This window comes from Cervus elaphus, chromosome 13, assembly GCF_910594005.1.
Source record: "Cervus elaphus chromosome 13, mCerEla1.1, whole genome shotgun sequence".
In the NCBI taxonomy this organism is placed as follows: domain Eukaryota; kingdom Metazoa; phylum Chordata; class Mammalia; order Artiodactyla; family Cervidae; genus Cervus; species Cervus elaphus.
In genome coordinates, this window is record NC_057827.1 from 52,368,778 (window position 1) to 52,396,307 (window position 27,530).

At 39.2% G+C, this 27,530-nt stretch overlaps 2 pseudogenes; one reads left to right on the forward strand and one right to left on the reverse strand.

Annotated features, from left to right (window-relative positions):
* Positions 1–8,384: 8,384 nt before the first annotated feature.
* LOC122706422 lies at positions 8,385–10,292 on the reverse strand (annotated as a pseudogene).
* Positions 10,291–27,530, forward strand: part of LOC122706423 — a 58,010-nt pseudogene continuing 40,770 nt past the window's right edge.

A 27,530-nucleotide genomic window follows, 5' to 3' on the forward strand; every position in this document is an offset into this window, starting at 1 on the left:
ACTCTTTGCGATCCCACGGACTATAGCCCACCAGGCTCCTCTGTTCATGGAACTTTTCAGGCAAGAATACTGGAGTGAGTTGCCATTTCCTTCTCCAGGGGATCTTCCTGACCCAGGGATTGAACCCAGGTCTCCAGCATTGCAGGCAGACTCTTTACAGTCTGAGCCACCAGGTAAGCAGAATACATCATGTGAAATGCTGGACTGGATGAAGCTCAAGCTGGCATCAACATTGCTAGGAGAAATAACAACCTCAGACATGCAGATGATACCACTCTAATGGCAGAAAGCAAAGAGGAACTAGAGAACTTCTTGATGAGGGTAAAAGAGGAGAGTGAAAAAACTGGCTTAAAACTCAACATTCAAAAAACTAAGATCATGGCATCTGGTCCCATCACTTCATGGCAAATAGATGGGGAAAAAGTGGAAACTGTGGCACATTTTGCTTTCTTGGGCTCCAAAATCACTATGTATGGTGACTGCAGCTACAAAATTAAAAGACACTTGCTCCTTGGAAGGAAAGTTATGACAAACCTGGACACTATATTAAAAAATAGAGACATCGCTTTGCCAACCAAGGTCTGTATAGTCAAAGCTATGGTTTTTCCAGTAGTCATATATAGATGTGAGATTTGGACCAAAAAGAAAGCTGGACATCAAAGAACTGATGATTTCGAATTGTGGTGCTGGAGAAGACTCTTGAGAGTCCCTTGGACTGCAAGGAGATCAAACCAGTCAATCCTAAAGGAAATCATCCTGAATATTCTTTGGAAGGACTGATGTTGAAGCTGAAGCCCCAATACTTTGGCCACCTGACACGAAGAACTGACTCCTTAGAGAAGACCTGTATGCTGGGAAAGATTGAAGGCAGAAGGAGAAGGGAATGGCAGAGGATGAGATGGTTGGATGGCATCACTGACTTGGACATGAGTTTGAGCAAGCTCCAGGAGTTGGTGATGGACAGGGAAGCTGAATTGGACACGGCTGAGTGACTGAACTGAAATGAACTGATTCTTTGGAGGGACTGATGCAGATGAGTTCAGTACTTTGGCCACCTGATGCGAAGAGCCAGCTCATTGGAAAAGACCCTTATGCTAGGAAAGATTGAGGGCAGGAGAAAGGGGCAACAGAGAATGAGATGGTTGGTTGGCATCATCAACTTAATGCACATGAGTTTGAGCAAACTCCAAGAGATAGTGAAGGACAGGCAAGCCTGTGTGCTACAGTCCATAGGGTCGCAAAGAGTTGGATCTGACTTAGCGATTGAATAACAACAGTTTATCACCTCAGCTTGGACCTTTGCCCCAGCTCTGAGAGCTCTTAACAATCAGTCTTGCAAATATATATATATATATATTTACCAGAATTACAGTGCTAAATGAGTCATATATTCTTGTGAGTACCCTAATAAAGAATTATATATATTTTACTTCTAATTTTTAAAAATTTCCATGATAATGACTTTCAAACACATCCATGGAAAAACATCACAGACATTGTTCTCGAAAGTAGCAAATATGACTTCACCACTAATTAATAGCAATGTCTGCCTTGATATCGCACTGGTGTTGTTTTAAGGACCCTAAATGTTCAAAGTTTGTTCTGTACAAAGTTGCATTGTGAATTATGTTCTATAAGTTCAGATCTTACATGTTATAAAGCAGTAGTTAAGATCCTAGTCCTTGAAGTAAAATTCTGGACTTAATACAAGGCAGAAATAAGACTTAAATGAATCTTTGGGCATGTCATTTAAAGTCTTTGAAGCCCAGTTATTTCATCACTTGCCACCTACCAAATACTTAACAGATACTACTTATATAGTGTTATTTTTATTGCATTATGCTTCCATTGATTTTAAGACAAATCTATTCCATAAATTAATAAATATTACCCTGTGCTGTTAGTCTTTCTTGGGCAAATATTTAGGGTAATTTGTCTTAGGAATGCATTATCAAGTGATGAATACCCTGATTCATATACTTTAAAAATTTTTAAATTGATATTGTAAAGAAGAGCAGAGATGTCTGTATTGGAAAAAGAGCTACATTCAATGCTTCAAATTTTTTCCAAAATTCTGTGGTATATACTGTGGTATATACAGTGTTCAAAAAAACATGAATTAATATCTCTTTGGTACATAGAGACCTTAGGAAAGAAAGCATTTAGATTAATAGCCAAGTTATTTGCTATTCCCTCACAGATAAAATATTGAAAACAGGCAAATGAATACAAGCAAAGAAAACCTGGCCTGTACTGGCTGAAATGTACAGATTAACTCTATTTCATGAAATGCCAGTTGTGGCAAGTAATGCCTGTGGTAAAGGCAGGGATCTGTGCACAGGTTAATATTTCAACTGTCCAGATTTATGACATTGGTGGAGAGCAGGAAAGCAGCTGTGCTTGGAGAAATGTCTTAGATGTGAGGAAGGTTGGAGTTAGGTCTTATTTGACTAAGAGAACGATATTTGAAGATGATTATTTGTGTTGCCCTGAGATGCTACAGGAATGTGTACTGAGGAATAAAGTCATGGTGGAGAGTTCTGACAAAACGTGGTCTACTGGAAAAGGGAATGCCAAACCACTTCAGTATTCTTGCCTTGAGAATCCCATGAACAGTATGAAAAGACAAGATAGGACACTGAAAGATGAACTCCCCAGGTCAGTAGGTGCCCAATATACTACTGGAGATCAGTGGAGAAATAACTCCAGAAAGAATGAAGAGATGGAGGCAAAGCAAAAACAACACACAGCTGTGGATGTGACTGGTGATAGAAGCAAGGTCTGATGCTGTAAAGAGCAATATTGCATAGGAACCTGGAATGTTAGGTTCATGAATCAAGGTAAATTGGAAGTGGTCAAAGCAAGAGTGAACATTGACATTTTAGGAATCAGCAAACTAAAATGGACTGGAATGGGTGAGTTTAAGTCAGATGACCATTATATCTACTACTGTGGGCAAAAATGCCTTAGAAGAAATGGAGTAGCCATCATAGTGAACAAAAGAGTTCAAAATGCAGTGCCTGGATGCAGTCTTAAAAACAACAGAATGATCTCTGTTCATTTCCAAGGCAAACCGTTCAATATCACAGCAATCTAAGTCTATGCCCTGACCAGTAATGCTGAAGAAATTGAAGTTCAATGGTTCTATGAAGACTGACAAGATCTTCTAGAACTAACACCCAAAAAAGATGTCCATTTCATTAAAGGGGCTGCTACTGCTAAGTCACTTCAGTCGTGTCTGACTCTGTGCGACCCCATAGACGGCAGCCCACTAGGCTCCTCTGTCCCTGGGATTCTCCAGGCAAGAATACTGGAGTGGGTTGCCATTTCCTTCACCAGTGCTGAAAGGAAAAGTGAAAGTGAAGTCGCTCAGTTGTGTCCGACTCTTAGTGACCCCATGGACTGCAGCCCACCAGGCTCCTCTGTCCATGGAATTTTCCAGGCAAGAGTACTGGAGTGGGGTGCCATTGCCTTCTCCGTCATTAAAGGGGACTGGAATGCAAAAGTAGGACATCAAGAAATACCTGGTGTAACAGGCAACTTTGGCCTTGGAGTACAAAATGAAGCAGGGGACAGGCTAATAAGAGTTTTGCCAACTCTATTAGCCAAGAGAATGCACTGGTCATAGTAAACACCCTCTTGCAACAACACAAGAGAGGACTCTACACATGGACATCACCAGAGTGCCTGATGAACTATGGACAGATGTTCATGACATTATACAGGAGACAGGGAGCAAGAGCATCCTCAAGAAAAAAAATGCAAAAAGGCAAAATGGTTGTTTGAGGAGGCCTTACAAATAGCTATGAAAAGAAGAGAAAAAAAAAGGCAAAGACGAAAAGGAAAGATATACCCATTTGAATGCAGAGTTCCAAAGAACATCAAGGAGAGATGAGAAAACCTTCCTCAGTGATCAGTGCAAAGAAATAGGGGAAAACAATAGAATGGCAAAGACTAGAGATCTCTTCAAGAAAATCAGAGATACCAAGGGAATTTTCATGCACAGATGGGCACAATAAAGGAGAGAAATGGTATGGACCTAACAGAAGCAGAAGATATTAAGAAGAGGTGGCAAGGATACACAGAACTGTACAAAAAAGATCTTCACGACCCAGATAATCACGATGGTGTGATCACTCACCTAGAGACAGACACCTTGGAATGTGAAGTCAAGTGGGCCTTAGGAAGCATCACTATGAACAAAGCTAGTGGAGGTGATATATTCCTGTTGAGTTATATCAAATCCTAAAAGATAATGCTGCGAAAGTGCTGCACTCAATATGCCAGCAAATTTGGAAAACTCAGCAGTGGCCACAGGACTGGAAAAGGTCAGTTTTCATTCCAATCCCAAAGAAAGGCAATGCCAAAGAATGCTCAAACTACTGCACAATTGCATTCATCTCACATGCTAGCAAAGTAATGCTCAAAATTCTCCAAGCCAGGCTTCAGCAATAAGTGAACTGTGAACTTCCAGATGTATAAGCTGGTTTTAGAAAAAGCAGAGGAACCAGAGATCCAATTGCCAACATCCGTTGGATCATTGAAAAAGCAAGAGAGTTCCAGAAAAACATCTCCTTCTGTTTTATTGACTATGCCAAAGCCTTTGACTGTGTGGATCACAACAAACTGTGGAAAATTCTTCAAGAGATGGGAATACCAGATCACCTGACCTCCTCTTGAGAAATCTGTATGCAAGTCAAGAAGCAACAGTTAGAAATGGACATGGAAAAACAGGCTAGTTCCAAATAGGGAAAGGAGTATGTCAAGGCTATATATTGTCACCCTGCTTATTTAACTTACAGCAGAGTACATCATGAGAAACGCTGGGCTGGATGAAGCACAAGTTGGAATCAAGATTACCAGGAGAAACATCAATAACCTCAGATATACAGATGACAGCACACTTATGGCAGAAAGCGAAGAAGAATTAAAGAGCCTCTTGATGAGTGTGAAAGAGGAGAGTGGAAAAACTGGCTTAAAACTTGACATTCAGAAAACTAAGAACATGGCATCTGGTTCCATCACTTCATGGCAATAGATTGGGAAAGAGTGGAAACAGTGACAGACTTTTTTTCCGGGGTGGGGGGCCTCCAAAATCGCTGCAGATGGTGACTGCAGCCATGAAATTAAAAGATGCTTGCTCCTTGAAAGAAATGCTATGACCAACCTAGACAGCATATTAAAAAGCAGAGACATTACTTTGCCAACAAAGGTCCATCTAGTCAAAGCTGTGGTTTTTCCATTAGTCATATATGGATGTGAGAGTTGGACTATGAAGAAAGTTGAGGGCCGAAAAATTGATGCTTTTGAACTGCGATGTTGGAGAAGACGCTTGAGAGTTCCTTGGACTGCAAGGAGATACAACCAGTCCATCCTAAAGGAGATCAGTCCTGAATCTTCATTAGAAGGACTGATGCTGAAGCTGAAACTCCAATACTTTGGGCACCTGATGCAAAGAACTGACTCATTTGAAAAGACCTTGATGCTGGGAAAGATTGAAGTTGGGAGGAGAAGGGGATGGCAGACGATGAGATGGAATGATAGCATCACTGACTCAGTGGACAGGAGTTGAGTAGTCTCTTGGAGTGGTGATGGACAGGGAGGTCTGGCATGCTGCAGTCCATGGGGTTGCAAAGAGTCAGACAGGACTGAGCGACTGAAATGAACTGAACTGAAGGTGTAAATACCTTGAGGCTGACTGGCAGGCAAAGAATTTATCATTTTACTTCCCACATTGGTGAATAATGATTTATGCATTGCAGGTCTTTATTAACTATTTAGTGAACTGAATTGAAAAACAATAACCCAGTTTGCAACTCAAATTTATGCTAATGTTCGTAAGTTCAGTTACTAATGTCCACTGATTAAAATCACTGAAACCCTTTGAAATTTTTATGTAATTAAAAATGAGGAAAACAATGAAAAGATACTGAGAGGTTCAGCTTATTCAGTGGGGAGTTTGCCAAATGATCCCCTCTAACTTTATTTGGTGAATATGATTACAGAGTGCTGGGGAGGAAAGGAGGGAGAGGATAGTGTGGTAGAAATTGCCCCATGAATCACTTTTTTGGAATTTCACTTGACAAAAATATATACTGAAAATTTCCAGGTGATTTCTAATTTTTAAGGTATTTTAGGCTTCTTAATTTTATATAACTAGATGTTTCTTTAAATATTTAATAATTTAAGGCAGTTGCTAAATTTAAAATGACTTTCTGTATAAATTTGAGTAATTTGAGGTATTTTTAGTGTTGACTTTTAATTCTCTTTTTAAAACTGAAAATTTCAGATATAATATATTTTTTCTTATATTCCTTTAGAATAGTTAACTTTCTCTGTCATCTATATGAGCCAAAGAATATACTGATATGGGTTACCGCCCGACTTCTAGGGGCTATTATTGTATTATAGCTGCCCTATTTTGTCATTCAAAAATATTATACTTTGACTCCAGCGAATTACTTTTATATGCCATTTCAATGTTAGTAGCAGATTAAAAGAGGATAATGTGAAATAAGAGAGTAAATTCTTTTAGAAATATTCTTGATTTAGCTTTAGGTTTTATTCAGTACTTTGGTCAAAATAGCCTCAGCTTGATCTTTTTATGTGTGTATTATCTATTTTTAATATATTTGAGACTGAAAGAATAAAGCTTAAGTTTCCAGAAGCAGCCAAATAATCGCACTTTGAATTTATAAAATCTTTTCTTTTTAAGCTGACAGCTGATGAGACATTTGCATTTGAACCTGGCAACATGTAAATTTGAAAGTTTGAATGAACAAGATTGTGAATTAAATGAAGGGGAAAAATATTACTCTTAAAGTTTTTTGGAAACCATTAAATAGGATTACAAACCAATTTATTTTTTAGGCAAATGTTACTTTATCATCTTTTTCAGATCCTTATAATTTTTCTTCAGATTTTTTCCATAAGCCTATCTAATCTTTAGCTGTGATTTTTAATAAATGTTTCTGCTTAGGAATGTATTACAGGTCATATATCGAGATCTGGTTATAGATTTGGTTTTACAACTTTTTCCCAGTTTGAATTAAATGATCAAGCCTAATAATTTGGAAGATAGCATAAAGATAAATTACCAACTGAGCTATCAGGGAAGCCCAAATTTTAAATTAGTTACAGATAATGTCAATTTAGTCACCTTTCCAAATGTTTCAATGGTATCCATGGTGGGAGATTAAGCACAGTGTCAGATATGAACTAAATTTGGTATTTCTACCGAAACGTGAAGACTTTTCTGAATATTAATTAGTAGTTACATGGTTGGTGGCTCAGTGGTATAAAAAAGAAGCCACCTGTCAATGCAGGAGATGCGACTTTAATCCCCTGGGTAGAGAAGGAAATGGCCACCCACTCCAGTATTCTTGCCTGGAAATTCCACAGAGGAGCTTGGTGAGCTACAGTCCATGGGGTCACAAAAGAGTTGGGCATGACTCAGAGCCTAAACACTATCACCACCACCACATTACATGGTTGCTAAGTTGTTTAATACTGGTTTTGAGGATACCTTTTATCACACATAACATTACTTTTTTTTTTTTTTTTAAATGTGAGGATACTTTATTCCTTTTTGTTAAAACCAGTTGCAACACTAAGCTTCTGGCCCATCCTGCCGATACACAGCCACAAACACTTGCTCATCAGTTGAAGCCTTTAGTAGCATGTTTGAAAAGTGAATAAAAATCCATATAAAACAAATATTCAAATAGTTTTGTTGGAGGACTGTGTAATTTCCTCAGTTCTGTCTCGCTGCAGCAAAAATTTGAAGCCATGGAAGGACCAGTGTTACAGCTCCAGGTTACAGCTCAGTTTTATTTGGCAAGCAAAGGAAAATTCATCCTCGAGGCGTGAAGGTGGGCCAACCCAAAAGACGCAAAAAGAGAAACCCCCAGCTCAATTTTGGCTCCTCTTTTTATATGCTTTTTCTCCTCCCCTTGAGCCTACCCTATGTAAATTAGGCTAGCCAGGAGGGCTGTTTGTTTTACCTGAGGTCTTCACTCTGATCCTTGGACCTTCCTTTGTTCTATTTTCACAGGCTTTTCCCTTTGTCTTTTAGCCACAGCTATTCTGGACTCTTTTTCCTATTCTAACTACCTAACAGTTTCCACAGGAACACAAATAAGTGTGACCCCATCTCCCAGTCTTCCACATTGGTGCACCTGTGCCAACCCTACTCATATACATCTCAAAACTAGCAGTAATTAAGTTAAGTAAGTGCTAGTTGCTCAGTCGTGCCCGACTCTGCGACCCCATGGACTGCAGCCCACTAGGCTCCTTTGTCCACGAGATTTTCCCCAATTAAGTTAAATGGTCCCCCCAAAACCTTTAAATCAAGCTAAACTCACAGTTAACAGCTACAGTGGTAACTACACGTTAATATGAGTGGGAGCGCAGTCTGCCGAATGCTGCTTCATGCTGCTCTCCCAGGCCCAGGACAGGGTGCAGGGGGCTGACATCCTGCTCCTCCACTCTGGGTGAGGAGTCCTGGTTTTGGATCTGCTTCATCAGTTGCCATGTTGGCCCTGGCATCACACAGTAGATGGTGGGTCTCTGGAATCCATTGAAGATAGAAGCAGCAGCAATAGTGTAAGCACCCATGTTCTCAAAGAGCATCCAACTGCCCACATGCAGGTTATAGTGCTCAACAATGTGGTCCAGGCCATCACAGATTGGTCCCCAGATGCTGGATGAATAATACTTCTCGTCTGGTTTGGATCTCTTCTGCAGGAGAGTGTGTGTGTGTGTGATCCTAAAAAATGCAGTTAAATGACCCATATACTCCATCGTTCATGTAATACATAACTGTTCACTTGACTCCTCTTCATCATCAGAGTCTGTCTGTTCCTTTAATATGAGTTTTTTGGCAATGATATTAACTGCGAGTGTGAAAGCTGATGCAACATAGTATCTGCCCAGCTCAGGTATGATTCTCACTCCAAAGTCTGATGGAAAATACTTGTCCAATGCTGGGTTGATTACACTGGTGATCTCCAAATTTAAGCTTTACATCCTCAGAATCAGGAAAGCCACCACCAATGTCAAGCAGATACATGTTGAAACCAACCTTAGCTCCTATGTCAAAGACACAGGAGGCATCAGAGATCACCTGCACGAAGGTTTCAGGATCAGTACAGCCACTTCCCACATGGAAGTTGACACCAATGACATCAATATCTAGCTCTATTACCCATTCCAAAAGAAGCCTGTGGCACCAAATTTGACACTGAGGTGACAGACTGCTTTGGAATCATCAGTGGCAATCCGCAAAACCAACTTGGCCTTTGGATGTGCCCTGGCAACTTTCATCAACTTGACTTCACTATCAAAAGTCATCATCTGTACCCCGTTATTGACAGTGTACTTAATCTGAGACACTTGTTTACATGGATTTGCATAGGTAATCCTCTCTGGAGGCACCCCGAGATAGCACCAATTGTATTTCATTCTTGCTGGCACAGTCAAATCCTGTCCCAATGGCAGCTGGCATCTTCACTACGGTTCTACTATCATTGTATTTGACTGCAAAAATGGGGGTGACCCAAGGAAGGGCTTTAAAACCATCTCAGATGTTTCTTTAGAATGTCTCCCAGGTCTGCAACATAGAAGGCATGCTTATCATCATCAGAAGAAACTTCATTAATTTTTTGGTCCAGAATGTCCTTGGCAGTAAAGCCTTCATTCAAGAAATGGCAGTCAAACTCTTCATTACTAAAGCTGTTACTGGTTTCTTGATGTCTTTTTGAAACACAACAAACTGCAAATAGGGTCAGTCAGTCAGTCAGTTCAGTTGCTCAGTCATGTCTGACTCTTTGAGATTCCATGGATGGCAGGCCGCCAGGCTGCCCTGTCCATCACCAACTCCTGGAGTTTACCCAAACTCATGTCCATTGAGTCAGTGATGCCATCCAACCATCATCCTCTGCCCTCCCCTTCTTCTGCCTTCAATCTTTCCCAACATCAGGTTCTTTTCAAATGAGTTAGCTCTTGGCTAAGGTATTGGAGTTTTGGCTTCAACATCAGTCCTTCCAGTGAACACTCAGGACTGATCTCCTTTAGGATGGACTGGTTGGATCTCCTTGCAGTCCAAGAGACTCTCACGGTATAAACAAATATGGAAAACTTAGAGGTGGAATTTAAAGGGATGATGTCAACTTGTCACAAAGGCAATTCTCCAGGAATTTCAAGTCCCACTGAAGATGCGTGTGCCCTCCGTGCAGCAGTGGAAACGTTCGATAAACACACAAACTGCTCTCCACCTCAGAGCGCAGGGGCATGGCGGGCAGACTCCATCCAGAGGATATTCTGCAGCTTAGCACGCAGGACCACCGGCCGCCCACCGCCTTGCGCCCTCCTGCAGAGGACCACTGGCGAGGGGGCACCGGAGCGCTGGCAGAGGGGTGGAGGTGGCGGAGGCTGAGGAGGCTGACAAAAGCATATATTACATTTTGATGAAAAACAGAAAATAGACAGTATTATTAACTTCTTGAATTAAAAGTATAAATAGAAAAGATCCCCCCTAAAACCTGATGGTTAAATTGTTCAATTTAGCTAAAATATAGAGTGGGGAAATATTTTGAGGCACACTAAATAATTTTAAAGTCTGACCACAGAATTTCCTTTTCTTCTTGCCTCCCATTCATACCAATTTACTGTTCCTTCCATTTCCATAACTTACGAGACTATGAAAATCATTTTGGTATTTTACCACTGGGGGATGGTAGAACTAGTTTGTCAAATTTTATGCTGCTTTAACACTTGAGTCTTCCTAATCTTAAAATGAATTTGGAGATATTTGGTTGAATGATGTTTCGGAACCAAATTAGTTTATGACTTTTTAGAGTGAAGGAAGACAGAAACTACCCATTAGTCAAAAAATACTGAATTTGTTTCTGAAACTTCTGTAGTTTTTATAGGCTCTATATAGTTAAGTAATTGATCAACTTGAACAAGTTAACAACAGCCAGCAAGATTGAAACCTTCAACCCTATAGTCACAAAATACTGGATTCTGCAAAAATGGATCCTTCGTCGGTTTAGCCTGAGATGACACCATTATACCTGTCAACACCTTGATTGCAACTGATGAGACTCTATGCAGAGGACACATGTGAGACACACCCAGACCTTTTCTCACAGAAACAGAAAAAGTGCATGTTCTTTTAAACTGCCAATTTTGCTAATCCTAATATGTATGCCTAATCATATGCCTAATATGTAATCCTAATACAGAATGTCTATATCACCGTGTGTGTAGAGCTTGAAGGCATCTGTATTAGAGTTCTCCAGAGAAGCAGTGCCAATATGATATGTGTGTGTGTGTATTTATATGGGTTGGATGTGTATATATTCTTTCTCTCTCTCTTCTGTCATAGGTCTACAGGGAGAGATAGAGATGGATTGATTAATTTACCTTAAGGAACTGGCTCATGTGAAGGTGGACATTGCCAAGTTCAAAATCTTAAGGGGGTCAGACTGGCGTGTTGGAGGCTCAGGGAAGAGTGACCATTCAAGTTCAAAGGCAGTCTGCTGACAGAATTCATTCTTGCTTGGGAGAGGTCATTTTCTGTCCTATTACAGCATCTAGCTGAGGGCCACTGTCATTATAGAGGGCAATCTATTAATGCTTTATTCAAAGTTAATAAATTTAAATGTTCACCTCATCCAAAAACCACCCTCACAGAAACATCCAGAATAATATTTGATCAAATATCTGGGCACCATGGTCAAGCTGACACATAAAATTGAGCATCACGAGTTCACCCCTTATCAACTTGACATTCATACACATCTCCTTAAACTGTACTTCATCTCCAAATAAAGACAATAACAGGGTCATACTTCTGTCTAACATACTATAGCTATCCTAAATACAACTGAAAACTCACTGTTTCTCCAGAAGAGGATGCAAAGTCCTTGGGTGATATTTACTTTTGTCCTTGATATTCCATAACTTAAGACAGGAAGACGCAAAGTGATGGCACTTGAATAGTACAGTATAAGGTCAATATTTTTTAAGTTACATGATAAGGGGATAAAAGAGGGGAGACACGCAAAGATATTTATGTAATACACAATCATACTGATAACAGAATAAGGCAGACATACTCATGACAATTATAGTTTTCACTTCTGTAACTAGTCACATGGTCATAGTCTTAGTCCCTCAGTCATGTCTGACCCTTTGTGACCCCATGGACTGTAGTCCTCCAGGGTCCTCTGTCCATGAGGATTCTCCAGGCAAGATTACTGCAGTGGGTTGCCATGCCCTCCTCCAGAGGATCTTCCCAACCTAGAGATGAAACTGTGTCTTTACTTTCCTGAATCGGCAGGCAGGTTCTTTACACTAGTGCCACCTGGGAAGCCCTCTTTGCCTGGTGGGGTGACTCAAAGCTACTCTCCTGAAGGTCCAGGCCACTAGTAGTACTGCTTGGATTGTTGGTTCTTACCGAGTTTAATCCCAGGTCATTGTTACACTAAGAGCTGTTGTAAGGGATCTCCTGTATTTGAGACATACTTTTCCTTATCTCCATTTTAGAGCAGTCGTCCCATTCCGTCTTGGTTGTCAGGCCCAGTCACCCTAGCTGGAACTGTAACTCCCTTTTCTTGCCTGTTGATTCAGAGGCAGAAGGAACCCAACATGGCCAGGTGACTGTCTTAACTTCTACTTTAGTGGAATCAATGTTGTGTTTCCTGGTGGATGCATTCCTCCCTTTGGAAGTGACATCTAGATCAGCAGAACATGAGGTCTAGGAGATAGCAAGCAACAGTTTTGCTAGTGGGTCACTTGGGATAGTAGTGAAGGGTGCCACTCCCATTCTGACCTCTTGATTCCTGGCCCTGTGAATCCTGGCTATAGAAGAAACAGTACTATGTGTCAGACACTGATTCAGGACATGTACATCCTCCTGGAGAATCTTGCCCCAGTCCTGAAAGGTATCACCATCTAGGTGACACTCTCAGAGTCTTCAAAAGGCCATTCTACCAACTCAATTGCTTCAGGATGGTGGGGAACACGACAAGTCCAGTGAATTACATGAGCGTGGGTTCATTTTCAGATATCATTTGCTATGAAGTCAGTTCCTTGATCAGAAGCAATGCTATTTTGGGACCCCTTCCCCCAAACCCCTTTCTCCCACCCTGGTCCTTCCTCAGCTTTAGAGAAGCTTTCTCTTCCAGATTATTTTCCTTTTATTCCTATATGCCTTATGGCTGGTGCGATGTGGCGATTTGTTCTTGCTTCATCCTGGAAGCCAACATCGGGGACACTTCTTTTGGATCACCAAAATGCAAACAAACTCTAATAATACATTTTTCATTCAATGAAATCTTTTCCCCCCAGCTTCTTGGATTATAAATTCAGTGGTCAGAATTTGAAAATCAGTGAACCTTGAACTTGAAATAATGCAAACCTCAAAAACTTTCTTAAATAGAATCTTAAAATTGGTTCTCCTGAAAGCATACTTGTTCTATAATATTTTCCTCTAAAAACCTTTAAGAATTACACATTGCCTATTGCTAAGTTGTGGCATGAACTTTGTAGCCCATGCCTTTCTACTATTATTTTCTGGAATGCTCTTTTTCCATTCTTTCATCTCTACACACACATACCCATACAAACATACACTGCCTGCCGCACCCTCCCCCCCCCCCACCCCCGCCCCACACACACCCTCCCTTCTTGCTCTTGAGATACCCACTATTCTTTAGGCTCCATTTCATTTCTAATTTTTCCATGAAGCCATTTCCAATTCCCTGAGTAAATGTTACTCTATTTTTCTTTCAACCTTCATAGCATGGTTTGTTCCTCTTTTATGGTATTTCTCATAATCTTTTCTTAAATTCACTGTTTCTTATCTTCTTTGTTAGATCATAAGCTATTTGAAGGCAGGGATTGGACTGCTCTGATTCTGGCATTATTTAGGATCTAGATCACTGGCTTGAACATAATAGGTTAGTCCATAGATGATTACAGGATTAAAATGAATGAACGCCTTTTAGCCATGCTCAAGACTCTGCCAAAAATGAGCTGATGTTATCTCATAAGGGATTTTCAGTGCACTTGGTCACGAAGGAGTTTTCACTTGTGTGTGGAAAATGAAAACATAAAGGTAAGATAGTGAGTTTTCCACAAAGTTAAATGTAACCAGTTTAAAGGAAAGCCTTTTATTTTGGGTTGCTCCCCTTTCTACCTGTTGAAGGTTTCTTCTTTCTTTTATGGTGGTTGGAAGTGCTTATTTTTTAGAAGAATAAAACTTTAGAAATGTTAGATTAGACTCTCCATTTTTTTAAATCTCACTTTTATTTTTTAATGGTCTGTGATTTCTAAAGTTTTGGGAACTTCTGCTTCCCAAGATCACCAAACAAAAGAGTGGAAGGATTCTGATAAAACTGGTTATGATGAAAGAAAAATGGACTAAATATAGGGAAAGTAATGGCAGTGGGAGCATTCCTAGTAACTAGTTATGCAACATTTGTCTCAACCCTGTGCAATTAAGATAAACACAGTTAAGATTAAGGGCTTCCCAATTTGTGCTAATGGTAAAGAATCTGCCTTCCAATGCAGGAGAGACAAGAGATGGCAGCTTTGATCCCTGGGTCAGGAGGATCCCCTGGAGGAGGAAATGGCAACCCACTCTAATGTTCTTGCCTGGAAGATTCCATGGAAACAGGAGCCTGGTGGGCTATAGTCCATGGGGCCAAAAAGAGTCGGACACGACTGAGCACCCAAATAAGTAATTAAGTTGTGAAATGTTTTTGTTTTTGATATAGTCTAAAAGGAAGAGATTTTGTATTGGTTACTGGTAGTGCCTCTTTGTATCTTTAGCATTAACAGTTATTTCCTTTAGAGCCCTCTATAACCCAGAGAAAGCTCATGCCTTTCCTAGAATCTGAATTGCACAGTGTTCCTCATCCTTCTGGTGACATTGATTTGATGGTGTATCGTAAACTGTCCAGCAGGACTTTTATTGTCAGTTTAAAATGAAATAATAGCATTGGCAGCAGAATGCCAGTTAGGTATTTGTATGAGTGATTCCAGCTAAAAGGATATGCTGACACTATTTGGTTTTTGTTACACTCTGGTCAGGTGAGAGGGTGAACTTTAAGTCTGAAGCATCCTTATGTGAATATTCTATATGAAGGATTATTTCTGTAATGCGAAATTACTTTTCACTTTGCATGAATCACATCAAATCAAATGAAAGCGATTGCATTAATTCCTCGGGTGATTACACATCTACTCTGTGTGAAGACGTGTTGCCAAAATACTGCATTGCAGAAGGACTTGCAAAATCCTAGAGAAGAGTAGGGTTAGATCTGGAAGAGTAAAATTAGCCACTTTGTTTTTCTCTCCTCTGTCATTTTCATTAAGAAAATGAAAAATTGCACAGACCACATGCATTTTAGAGTTGATGAAATTTGTCGTCTGTCCTTGCACCCACTCCACGTTCCCTTAGTGTCTGAATGCAAGTTCCTACAAGCAATAGGAATTTCCATTTTACCTCTTAGGCCCAGTGGCATCTGCTAATAAGGTACTACCCCTGGTCTTCTCTCCTAGGAAGTGAGTGTCACAGGCTCTTGAATGAACTTTTTCTTCATTTCTGTTCTAGTAAAACCTTACTCTTTAGGATAGTTGATTTGAGTTAGATGCTAGCAAAAAAAGCAGTAAAATAAATTTCACACCAAGAAGCCATTACTAATAGCTAAGAATGGGTTAGGTATTGCAAGTTCAATTTGTAAAACCAAAAAATGGACTGGCCAATGTTGGGCTCACAGGAAATAGATTCTGATAGGGATCCTTCCTAAACTGCCTAAAGTCATCCATCAGAGATAAGCTTGAGATATAGGCTGTCTTCCTGAATTAAAAATTGAATGGATTCCTGTATAAAACAGAGATATTGCTCTGTATCTAAAGATAATTTTATCTGTGGAGAATATCCTTAATGTGGGAGATGAATGGAACTCTAGTGAAAACTCACCTGCTGCTGCTGTTGCTGCTAAGTCGCTTCAGTTGTGTCCGACTCTGTGCGATCCCATAGATGGCAGCCCACCAGGTTCCCCTGTCCCTGGGAGTCTCCAGGCAAGAACACTGGAGTGGGTTGCCATTTCCTTCTCCATTGCATGAAAGTGAAGTCGCTCAGTCATGTCTGACTCTTAGCGACCCCATGGACTGCAGCCTACCAGGCTTCTCTGTCCATCAGATTTTCTAGGCAAGAGTACTGGAGTGGGGTGCCATTGCCTTCTCCAGTAAGGGCCAATTGAGAACCCTCACTGACAGTAGAAACAGTATTTTGAAATGGGGTCCTTGTCTACATCCATTTAAAATAAGAAATAGATGATCAAAAGGAACAAAAAAATGGAACGAAGGAGAGAGAATTGATGGTTTTAAATGTATCAAGTCTTTAAATATTATTTACCAAACATGTTAAATACAGGGTAGGACACTAGTGTTTAAAATATGAAAGACATGGTCTAGAACTCAGAAGGTTCATCTCGAGGGAGTAGGTCTGCAACTAGAGAGTTACCTTATAAATATGTGATAAATGCTATGATAGAAAAAATTGGAAGTATTCTGAGAGCTCAAAGTAGTACCTAGTCTAGATAGGGAGTAGCAAAACAGAGTGTGATATTCTGGAAAGGTTTTATTTTGGTAAAATAATATTAACTGAGTTTTGGAGGCTGAATAAAGATTAACAAGAAGAGTATAAAAGCTCTCTCCTACTGTCTTGCTCTCTATCTTAACTGGAAAGTCATTAACCCTGAATTAGTCTTTGTTGTTGATGTTTAAAGTATTTTCTAAGCTTACATGCATAATACAGGATAAAATAAAGGTTGAGAAAGCAAATGGTGTAAAGGTAAAAAGCTTTAAGATTCCTTTTGCATACCCAACAGTGTATACATTTTGGTAATTATGAGTTCGATTACTCATGTACATTTTCACCAGTTCCATAAATGACAAAGGAGAAGAGAAGAGTAAATTCAGCCAGAAACTATTTAAAGTGGTTCAGCACTCATTAACTACAAGAACTAAATGAAAACAAATGAGGTACATTAGGAACTTGGATTCAAGACACAGGAATGGATCTGCAATACAATCTCTACTTGGGGTTCTCACACCTTATCAGGGCCATAATTATGGACTTCACTGGTGGCTCAGATGGGGAAGAATCTGCCTGTGATGCAGGAGACATGTGTTTGATTCCTGGGTTGGGAAGATCCCCTGGAGAAGGGCATGGCTATTCATTGCAGTATTCATGCCGGGAGAATTCCATGGACAGAGGAGCCTGGTGGGCTACAGTCTAAGGGGTCGCAAAGAGTTGGACAAGACTGAGTAACTAACACTTTAACTTCAATAATGTGCCAAGGATTTATAGTCTCCAGGATGAACTTCATATGTCTACATAGAGAATCAATTTTACTGAAAGATTTAGGAAAATATAGTTAGTAGTAAAACAAGAGACACAAAATAGTCCATGATGGATTGAGACAATATATGTATTATATATATATATATATACATGTATATACATGTATACAACCTCAGATATGCAGATGACATCACTCTTATGGCAGAAAGTGTAGAGAAAAATAAAGAGCCTCTTGATGAATGTGAAAGAGGAGAGTGAAAAACCTTGCTTAAAACTCAACATTCAAAAAATGAAAATCATGGCATCTGGTCCCATCACTTCAAGGAAAATAGATGGGGAAACAATGTAAACAGTGACAGACTTTATTGTCTTAGGCTCCAAAATCACTGCAGATGATGACTGCAACCATGAAATTAAAAGACGCCTGCTCCTTGTAAGAAAAGCTATGACAAACCTAGACAGAATATTAAAAAGCAGAGACATTGCTTGGCTGACAAAGGTCTATATAGTCCAAGCTTTGGTATTTCCAGCAGTCATGTATGAATATAAGAGTTGGACCATAAAGAAGGCTGAAAGCTGAAGAATTGATGCTTTGAGATGTGGTGTTGGAGAGGATTCTTGAGAGTCCTTTGGACTGCAAAGAGATCAAACCAATCAATCCTAAAGGAAGTCAATCCTGAATATTCATTAGAAGGGCTGATGCTGAAGCTGAAGCTCCAATACTTTGGCCACCTGATGTGAAGAGTCAGCTCATTAGAGAAGACCTTGATGCTGGGAAATATTGAAGGCAGGTGGAGAAGGGAACGACAGAGGATGAGATGGTTGCGTGGCATCACTGACTCAATGGACATGAGGTTGAGCAAGCTCCTGAGATGGTGAAGGACAGGAAAGCCTAGAGCACTGCAGTCCATGGGGTCATGAAGACTCAGAAATGACTGACTGACTGAGATATATATATACACTCATATGAAAAAGTAAGTGAAGTGAAATTTGTTCCGTCATGTCTGACTCTTTGTCATCCCATGGACTGTAGCCCACCAGGCTCCTTTGTCCTTGGAACTCTCCAGGCAAGGTTACTGTTGTGGTTAGCCATTCCCCTTTTCAGGACATCTTCCTGACCCAGGGATCGAACCCGTGTCTCCTGCATTGCAGGCAGATTCTTTACCATCTGAGCCACTAGGGAAGCCTATACACATGTTTATGTACATATATCTCCTTTACCTATTTGGTTTATTTAAGAAAGTTCTAAAAGACGAAAAGAGAAAAACAGAAAAACTATCACATATTTGATGGTCTTTATTGAATCTCCCTTTTCTTCATTGTTTATAAATATGTTCAAAATGCTATTCGATTCAGAGCACAAATCCTGACTCATAATTCATCTCTCAGTACTTGTAATTGCTGTGCTTTTAAGGTCTTTTAGAACAATTCATTACTCCACTCAACTCTCAACTTGACATTTGCTTTCACTTCCTCTCTCATCATTTTCAGTCATTACAAAGGCTTGTGAAAAAGGTACGAAAAAATAAATATAAAGGAAGCTTGTTCAGTTGGTATCACTCAAAGGACTAATTAGTGGTGTAATTGTTTTCATTTTGGGGGTAGATTATGGCATGTAGAACTTTAACATGACCCTGAAGAATATGGGGAATTTTAAGGAATAGAATAACAAAATAATCTTGTCATATACTATCCCTTAAATTTTAACTGGTCCTAAAGTTCATATTGAAAGGCAAGAGGCTCAGAATAGTCAGATAATCCTGACAAAAAGAACAGTTGGAGTAAAAATGTTGGATGATCCAGACTTCCAAATTTTAAAACTTACTACAATAGCCTATAATTCTTAGAAGAAAATGTAAGTAAATTTTCATGACTTTTAGTTAGACTATGGTTTTTAGATAAAAACATGAGCAATGAAATAGGTAAATTTTGGTTTATCAAAATCATATATATTTTATAAGATTTTGTATTTATACTTCTAATAATGCCACCAAATAAATTGAAAATACACATAGAATGGAAGGTAATATCTGGAAATCATTTTTAGAGGTCTAGTATCCAGAACATATAAAAGAACCTTTTACAACTCAGCAGTTAAAAAAAAAATGTGCAAAGAACTTGGAGAGCTACAACTTCAAAGAAAATATACAAATGGGTCACAAACATTTGAAAAGATGCTAAATGTCATTAGTTATTAGGCAAAAGCAAATTGCCTACAATGAAATACTATTTCAAACCTACTAGGATTACTAAAATAGACTGGTAATGATAAATGTTGACGAGAATGTGGAGAAACTAAAGTCCTGATACATTGCAGCTAGGACTGTAAAATGGCTGCTGCAACTTTGGATAAGAATTTAGATGTTCCTGAATGTGTTAAACCTGTATTTATCATATAACATAGCAACTCCACTCTTAGGTATATTCTCAAGAGAAATAAAGTGTATCTCTACTCAAAAACTGGAATGAATGTTCATAGCAGCATTGTTCTTAATAACCAAAGCACAGAAACAAGCTAAATGGCCACCAACTGATAAATCAGTTCAGTTCACTTGCTGAGTTGTGTCTGATTCTTTGCAACCCCATGGACTGCAGCACACCAGGCATCCCTGTCCATCACCAGCTGATAAATAGAATCTAGTATATCCATACAATGGAACGTTATGAGGTAATAAAAAATCACATACTGATGTATGCCACAACATGGATGAAGCTTGAAAATATTATACTACATGAAAGAAGACAATCATGAAAGGACACATATTGTATGATTCTGTTGATATGACATGTCTAGAGTAGGTAATTCCTAGAAACTAAGGGTAGATCAGTGTTGTCAGGGGCTGAGGGTGGTGAAAATAAAAGTGACTGTTAATAGGTAAATGGGTTGTTTTGCAGGTGATGAAAATATTCTAAAATTCTTGTAATGGTTGCAAAACCATGTGAATCTGCTAAAAACCCTTGATTTATACACATTAAATGTGTGACTTTTGTGTAATATGAATTATATCAAATCTGTTATACAACAAATTATATAACAAAAAGCAAACATTATCAAACAAAACAATAAAATTACATTTTATTATTTTTGTAAGAGCCTACACAATGCTTTTATATTCCTTTTCATTTTGATGTTGATTCTCCTAGTGGACCTGAGTTTGGATAGCATGTGTTGCCGCCCACCGCCCCCCCCCCCCACACACACAATGGTTTACTTGTCACATAGCAAAATTTACTTATTTCTGTAGGCAAAACCATGTTTTTCAAATCTCTAGGCTCCATTTATAACACATTATTTCATATTTCATCATTCTGCTCTTTTTGTTATTCTATCATAGATTTAAATATACATTCTGCCTAATTCTAAAAGAGTACAATGAAGCTTAGTGATCACTTAATTCAAGAAGCTCCCAAGAGTTAAACTCCAACATATGAGTTAAACTCCAATGAATCTGAATCTAGACGCTGGAGAGAAGCTCAAGTCCAGTGAAATAGATCCAAGTTTGAATTTCAGAACTGTCAGTTTTTAGCTGCCCCATTTGTAACACTGACCTAGACACATATGAAAGTGTTTTTGTTCAAACAAAATGAAGTGTAGCTATAGGCTGCCATTGTTGTTAAACAAGGAACTTCTAAATCTTTTAAAGGATAAATGTAACATTAAATTGCCAAAATGATGTACACTACTCATCCTACTGGTACAACATAGATAGCAGTTTCTCCTAATTTGTTTGAGTATTAGTACTATCACTTTTTATCTGAATAATCTTTTTAAGCAATGACGGTTTGTTATTTCAAACCCTAGTGTACTAGCTTTTCATTTTACAGTTTTCTTTGAATTGCAGTTATGAGGTCATGTTATAAATGACTCAAGTCATAACACATGTTTCTATCCATAATGGGCAGATTTATCTTGAATTTAAATATCATTGCACAAGATAGACCCAACAAACACAAATTAAATTCATAGATCCTCACAGTGGAAAGGGTAATTTATTGGCCTAAAGTCTCATTGACACATTAACACACAATTCCATCAGTGTGTGCATTTCAGGCTTTATTAGGTTAGGAAGAAAACATGAACATTCACATGACCATGCCACAGATATGGGAGTAAGCAAGCAGATTGGTTTTCTCTGAAAAATAAGTCAGCACAAATTTTGTTTGAAGTCTTGACATGGATTTTGCTAAGAGAGCTACTTTATGATGAAGATATACCTATGACCAAAAAGGAACACCTCAGAGGGTAAGAATCCACCTGCAATGCAGGAGACACAGGAGATGCAGATTCGGTCCCTGGGTTGGAAAGATCTGCTGGAGAAGGAAATGGCTACCCACTCTAGTGTTCTTGCCTGGAGAATCCCCATGAACAGAGGAGCCTGGAAGGCTACAGCCTAGGGGGTCACACAAAGTCGGACACAACTGAGTGACTAACACTTTATCCATAATTTATATACTTAAATTCAGTGTCTTTCAGAAGCATGTGAAAGAAGACAGGAGGTACACAGTGACTGGAAGTGATGAGGTTCTAGAATATTGCTGTGATGATGCAGGAGGTATGAAGTCTAATCATTTTATTCTGTGGACTTCTCCTTGGAGGGGTAGGCTTGTTAATGCTGTGGCATTTTCAAGTGGTGTGAGCATGTGTGTGTGTATCCTCAGATGTTTAATAACAACAAAAATTGTGTGCATATATATACATTTCATTGAACATGAAACATATTAATTAGGTACAGATCTTCCTCAACTTATGATGGGGTTATTTCCCAATAAACCCATTATAAGTTGAAAATATCCTAAGCAGAAAATGCATTTACTACATCTCACCTATTGGATGTCATAGCTTAGCCTAGCCTGCCTCACACATGCTTAGAATATTTATATTGGTCTACAGTTGGGCAAAATCATCTAACACAAACCCATTTTATAATAAGGTATTGAATATCTCATGTAGTTTATTGAAGGCTGAACTAAAAGTGAACAAATAAATGGTTGTAAGTGTATCAGTTGCTTACCTTGTGATCACGTGGCTAACTGGAAGCTGAGGTTCAAGGCTGTTGTCCAGTATCAGTATCCCACTATTGCTAGCCCAAGACAAGTTCAAAATTCAATGTTTGAAGTAGAGTTTCTATTGAATGACTATTGCTTTCAAACATATAACGCTGAAAAATCTTTTTAAATTAATTTATTTATAGTTGGTTGTGCCAGGTCTCCATTGCTATGCGCAGGCTTTCTCTAGTTGCAGTGGGCAGGAGCTGCTCTTCATTGTGGTGCATGAACTTCTCATTGTGGTGACTTCTCTTGTTGTGGGGAGCACAGGTTTTAGATGTCCGGGTTAGTATTTCAGAGCCTTGATAATTTTCATAAAGAATGATGATGGTAGATGCTTACTGAGTACACCAAAGAGGTTAGACATCAAACGCTTTCAGTGTAAGATTGCGACCAACTGTTTTGACTAATTTAAAAATTGATTTTTTTGGAATTGACCTCATTGGTCAATTTTCTTTATACTAGTGTTGCTGTAAATAGACATCGATATACGCTCAAATATACAGATTTGTTTTCTTTCTCAATTCGTCTTCTTATTTTTCTTTAGTTTCAATTCTTTGTTTCTGTTGCTCTATTTTGCTTTCCTGTCTCATCCCTCTTTATATTGTCATTCTGGTGTTGTTTACAATGGCATTCCCTTTTGAAATATTTCACTAACCAGGTTCCCTAGGGCATATTTATTTCTTCTAGTTTCCTCTTTTTTTTTTTCCCAAACATCATCCTGCTTATGTTCAATCAAATCAATATGGTTAGCCAATTCTTATAATACTCTTCATTGTCATGGAACTAATACTTCATTCTAGAGATTTTTAACTTACACCTCTATTTTGCTTTCCTCTCACATGCGCAGAGACTATACAGGCCCTTCAAAGCTGCATGTTGAACGAGTGTATACAGAAAGAGGGGTTTCCTTGGAAACACTGAATATGGAAAGCCTTTATATCTGCCTGCTCATCAACTAGTGAATTGACAGCTGTTTCTCTGTAAAGTTTGTCAGCTTATTTCAGAATACTATGCACATTGTTTATAGGGAAACGCACAAAACATCAGAGTTGCTTCACTGGATACAGTAATGAGGAAGAGAAAGCTTCCTATGCTTCACAGATAGCATAAAACATTTGTTTTAAAGCCTAAAGAATTTTTCATGGAAGTTTGGCCTCTTTGTCTCTTCATAAGGGAATTTCATTCATGTAGATGGATTTGATGAAATAAAAATAAAAATTACTTTTCATTTGTTTTTCTCTCTTAACATCATTTTTAATTAAAGATAAAATAATGTGATTTTTGCTGATGCTTTTTAAAATTGAGTTTTTTACTAGAATGAAGTACAATAATAATTCACGCTTATGCAAATATATATTATGCTTCTTGAATAATTATGAATGTGTTGATTAGGTTAAAAATCATGAGAAATTATTTTATCTCTTGCTTGTTGCATAGAAGAAATACATATAGGTGACTTTTTGGCAAACTAGATAGACTTCCTTGTGTTTGTAAAGCTTTCTTATAGAATTCAAGTTAATTGTTTAGATTTATTTGATTCTAGCTTTCCCCACCAACAGTACACAAGGTTTCCCTTTTCTCCACATGCTCACCGACATTTGTTACTTCTTATCTTTTTGATAATGGCCATACAACAGGTGTGAGCTGCTATCTCAGTGTGGCTTTGGTTTGCATTTTCCTGATGGATAGTGATGTTGAGCCTCTTTTCATGTGCCTGTTGGCCACGCGTATGTCTTCTTTGGAAAATTTTCTATTCAGATTCTCTACCTGTTTTTAAATCAGATTTTTTGTTGTTGTTGTTACTGAGTTGTATGAATTCTTTATTTTGCATGTTAACCCCTTATTAGGTGTGATTTGCAAATATTTTCTCCTATTTGTTGTTTTCTTTTTGTTGTTGATTATTTCCCATGCTGTGCAGAAGGTTTTTAGTTTGATAAAGTCCTACTTGCTTATTTTTGCTTTCATTGTTTTGCTTTGCTGTCAAATGAAAACAATCATCGTTAAGACCCATATCAAGGAGCAAGGGAGTGGGAGAACATGCATGTAGCAGCTGCCCTCTGAGGTCTCTGGAGAGGGTTACAGTCAGCCCTTAGATGTGCGTTTAGTTAGAAGCCGGTCCCTCAGGCTGCGGCTGTGAACACAATAGGTCTCTTCCATAGTGACTGGGAGTTCCAGTCTCCTGCCTCTTCACTTTGCTCAGGGAGGTGGCTTTTAGAAATCTTTGTGTTTGTTACAGCTCAGTGGAACCTGAGAATCCGACCCCACTGGCTATCAGAGCCAGGTGATCAAGGGGTGTCCTCTGGGTGGCAGCTGCAAACACTGGGGCACCCCAAGTTTTCTGGAAGATAGGCTCCTTTCTGGAAGATGCTGGGGACTTGGAATGAGACCAAGGGAGAATACAAAGATGGCACCCCCCCAGCCTCCATCTTTGGAGAGCATTTCAGTAGGGCCCTAGATTTGTGTTAAATTAGACGCATCTGCCTCTCAAGTCCAAGTTTTAAGATAAGCAACCAGGCCTCTTTCACAGAAAACCATGCATTTCAGGTGGTTACATCTGTGCAGGCTCTGGGATGAAGGGTTAGCCAGATGAATCCATAAGAGCTGGGTAAGAAGTATTTCTTAGATCACTGTAGTCTTATAGATGAAGGCCCGATTGGCTTCCCCCACCCCCCCAGTTGTCTTTTAGAGCTAGATGCTTTGGGAATTGATTTCTCAGAGGCAGGTCTTCAAAGCTGGGTTATCAGATGTGGGGTGCAAACCTTTTGCTCTTCAGGGAGAGGTTCAGGGTCTCCAGGTTGTGAGTTTCTTTCCCATTTTTGTTGGCTGTGCTGAGGGTGGGGCTTATGGCCAGATTGTGTCTCAGCCTCTCCTAACCATTTTGATGTGGGTTTTTTCCCTTGTTTGCCTGATGTACAGGAGTTGCTTAAGTATTTTGGAGGTTTGTTTCAGAGGAAATGGTCCTTTATGTACTCTAGTTTCAGTGGGTTGATGAAAAGGTGAATTCAGGATCTTCCTACATTGCCATCTTGAACAGGAACCCACATTAGTTTGAGCTACCTATTAGGTCCAACAGGAGTGAGATATTACTTGGAACTATGGCCCAAGGGTAATCCTGGAAGGTAGATTGCTGCTTCTGCTGTAAACCTTCACCCAGAGCCCACTAAGAAGAGAAGCCAGAAAGTAAAAAGGATGTAGCCAAAAAGCCTAGGCTTCTGGGCTCCAAGTCCACAGGCATTTGTAGAAATCTCACCACAGCTGAAAAACTCTATGAGAAAGACCCAGCTCCAGACCCTGAATCCAGGCTCTGGTTCCAAGCCTTCATAACTAGCTTGCTTAGGTTTGGGTGTTTCACAATTACCCATTCCTAAATTTTCTTCAAGATGCCCACAACTTAGCAGCATTGGAATGATGGGCGATGGCTTAAGGAAGGAACTTTGCAGAGCTAACAAATTTTCCATCCTTAAATAACTTGTATCTTTCCAGAAACTTTGCCTTAGGCTCCACAGATCAAGTGACCCTGACCCTAGGGGTAATAAGGTATCCAGGTAGCCTGGTGAACTCATCCTTATTTCAGTCCTTTCTTGTCTGTACTTACCAATCGTGTTGACTCTTTCAAGAGCAGGGCCAGGTTAAATCACCTATTTCATGTTTGAGAAACAGTGATGACAATATACAGGGTTTAGTTTATGTCACTGTTTGGTTTACTCTTGTACCTGGAAACAGGCAATGGGGAAAATACTCATGTAGTATATATTTCAAGAGCATAAGTCCTCAATATTTCTCCTTGCTTTTCTTGAAGTCTGTATACCCAGAGTTTGTTGGTCTCTGAAGCTTATGAAAAGTGGCATCTGTCACAGTTGCATTTGCTGCCTTTTACTGCATTTTAGGTCAGGGTGGAGTATGTACCACGTGCTTCCACCTGTTATCATCTAAGAGAATTCAAGGGTATTGATCCATGCTGCATTCCTCACTAGTTATCTGGCTTACCCAAGGTTTAATTCAGCAGGCCTGACTGTGGCTTGTCACACATGTCTATCTTGAACCCGTCTCTGGCAGGTGGGAATCAATGGAATTGCTTTGAAATAAATTAAGGCTATCTCTCAAACTGGGTAGGTCAGCTTTTCTAAGATATCATACCTGTGCTATGCTGGAGATAAATGGATTCTTGATAAAATCAGGAAAGAAAGGATGCTGGAAGGCAACCAGGCGAGCCCTGAGGAGCCCTGAGTGAGGATCAGAGATATTGATGCATATTTTCAGGCTCAAGATTTTCACCCAGCTGCTGGGTAGTATGTTCAGGTGCTACTTCACGTTCTACCCATACCTCTGCTGCTTTCTTCTCCACGAGAGGTAGGAGAACAGTGCCTACTCCTCTTAGTTCTATTATTTTGTTGTTGTTATTGTTTTTCAGTTGCTAAGTTGTGTCCAACTTTTTGCGACCCCATGACTGCAGCACTCCAAGCTTACCTGTCTTTCACTGTCTCCTGGAGTTTGCTCAAATTCATGTCCACTGAGTTGGTGATGCTATCCAAACATTTCATCCTCTGTCACCTGCTTCTCCTCCTGCCCTCAACCTTCCCAGCATCAGGGTCTTTTCCAATGAGTTGGTTCTTTGCTTCAGGTGGCCTATAATTTTATTTATTATTTTAGTAGTTCCTAATGATGTTAGTGTCACAGAGAAGGGAAACATCTATTCTAATATTATAAATTGAGAAGTTTGAATCAGAATGGGTTCTGTAGTTAGCATCACTTCAATTTTGCCAGCTTGGTTATATTTATAAAATATCTAGTACATTAGTAATGCCATAAAACTTGTATTTGCTACATTACATGCCCACATTCAATATGTATTGTTATTTTCAACTGTATGCAAATACATGTTTTCTTTCAATGCGGTATTTAAGGTTATTTTACATCAACTTATGCTTTGAAGAATAAATTAAAATATACAGATATACACATATACACATGTAACTACACATGCATGCAAGGAGTACCAAGACATAATAAGAATTAAGAAGGCAGAGCAATCCTAAAAGCATTTACTGTAATTTGAAATGTATTTACTGTCTTAGAGTCTTGGGTTAATGGGATTTTA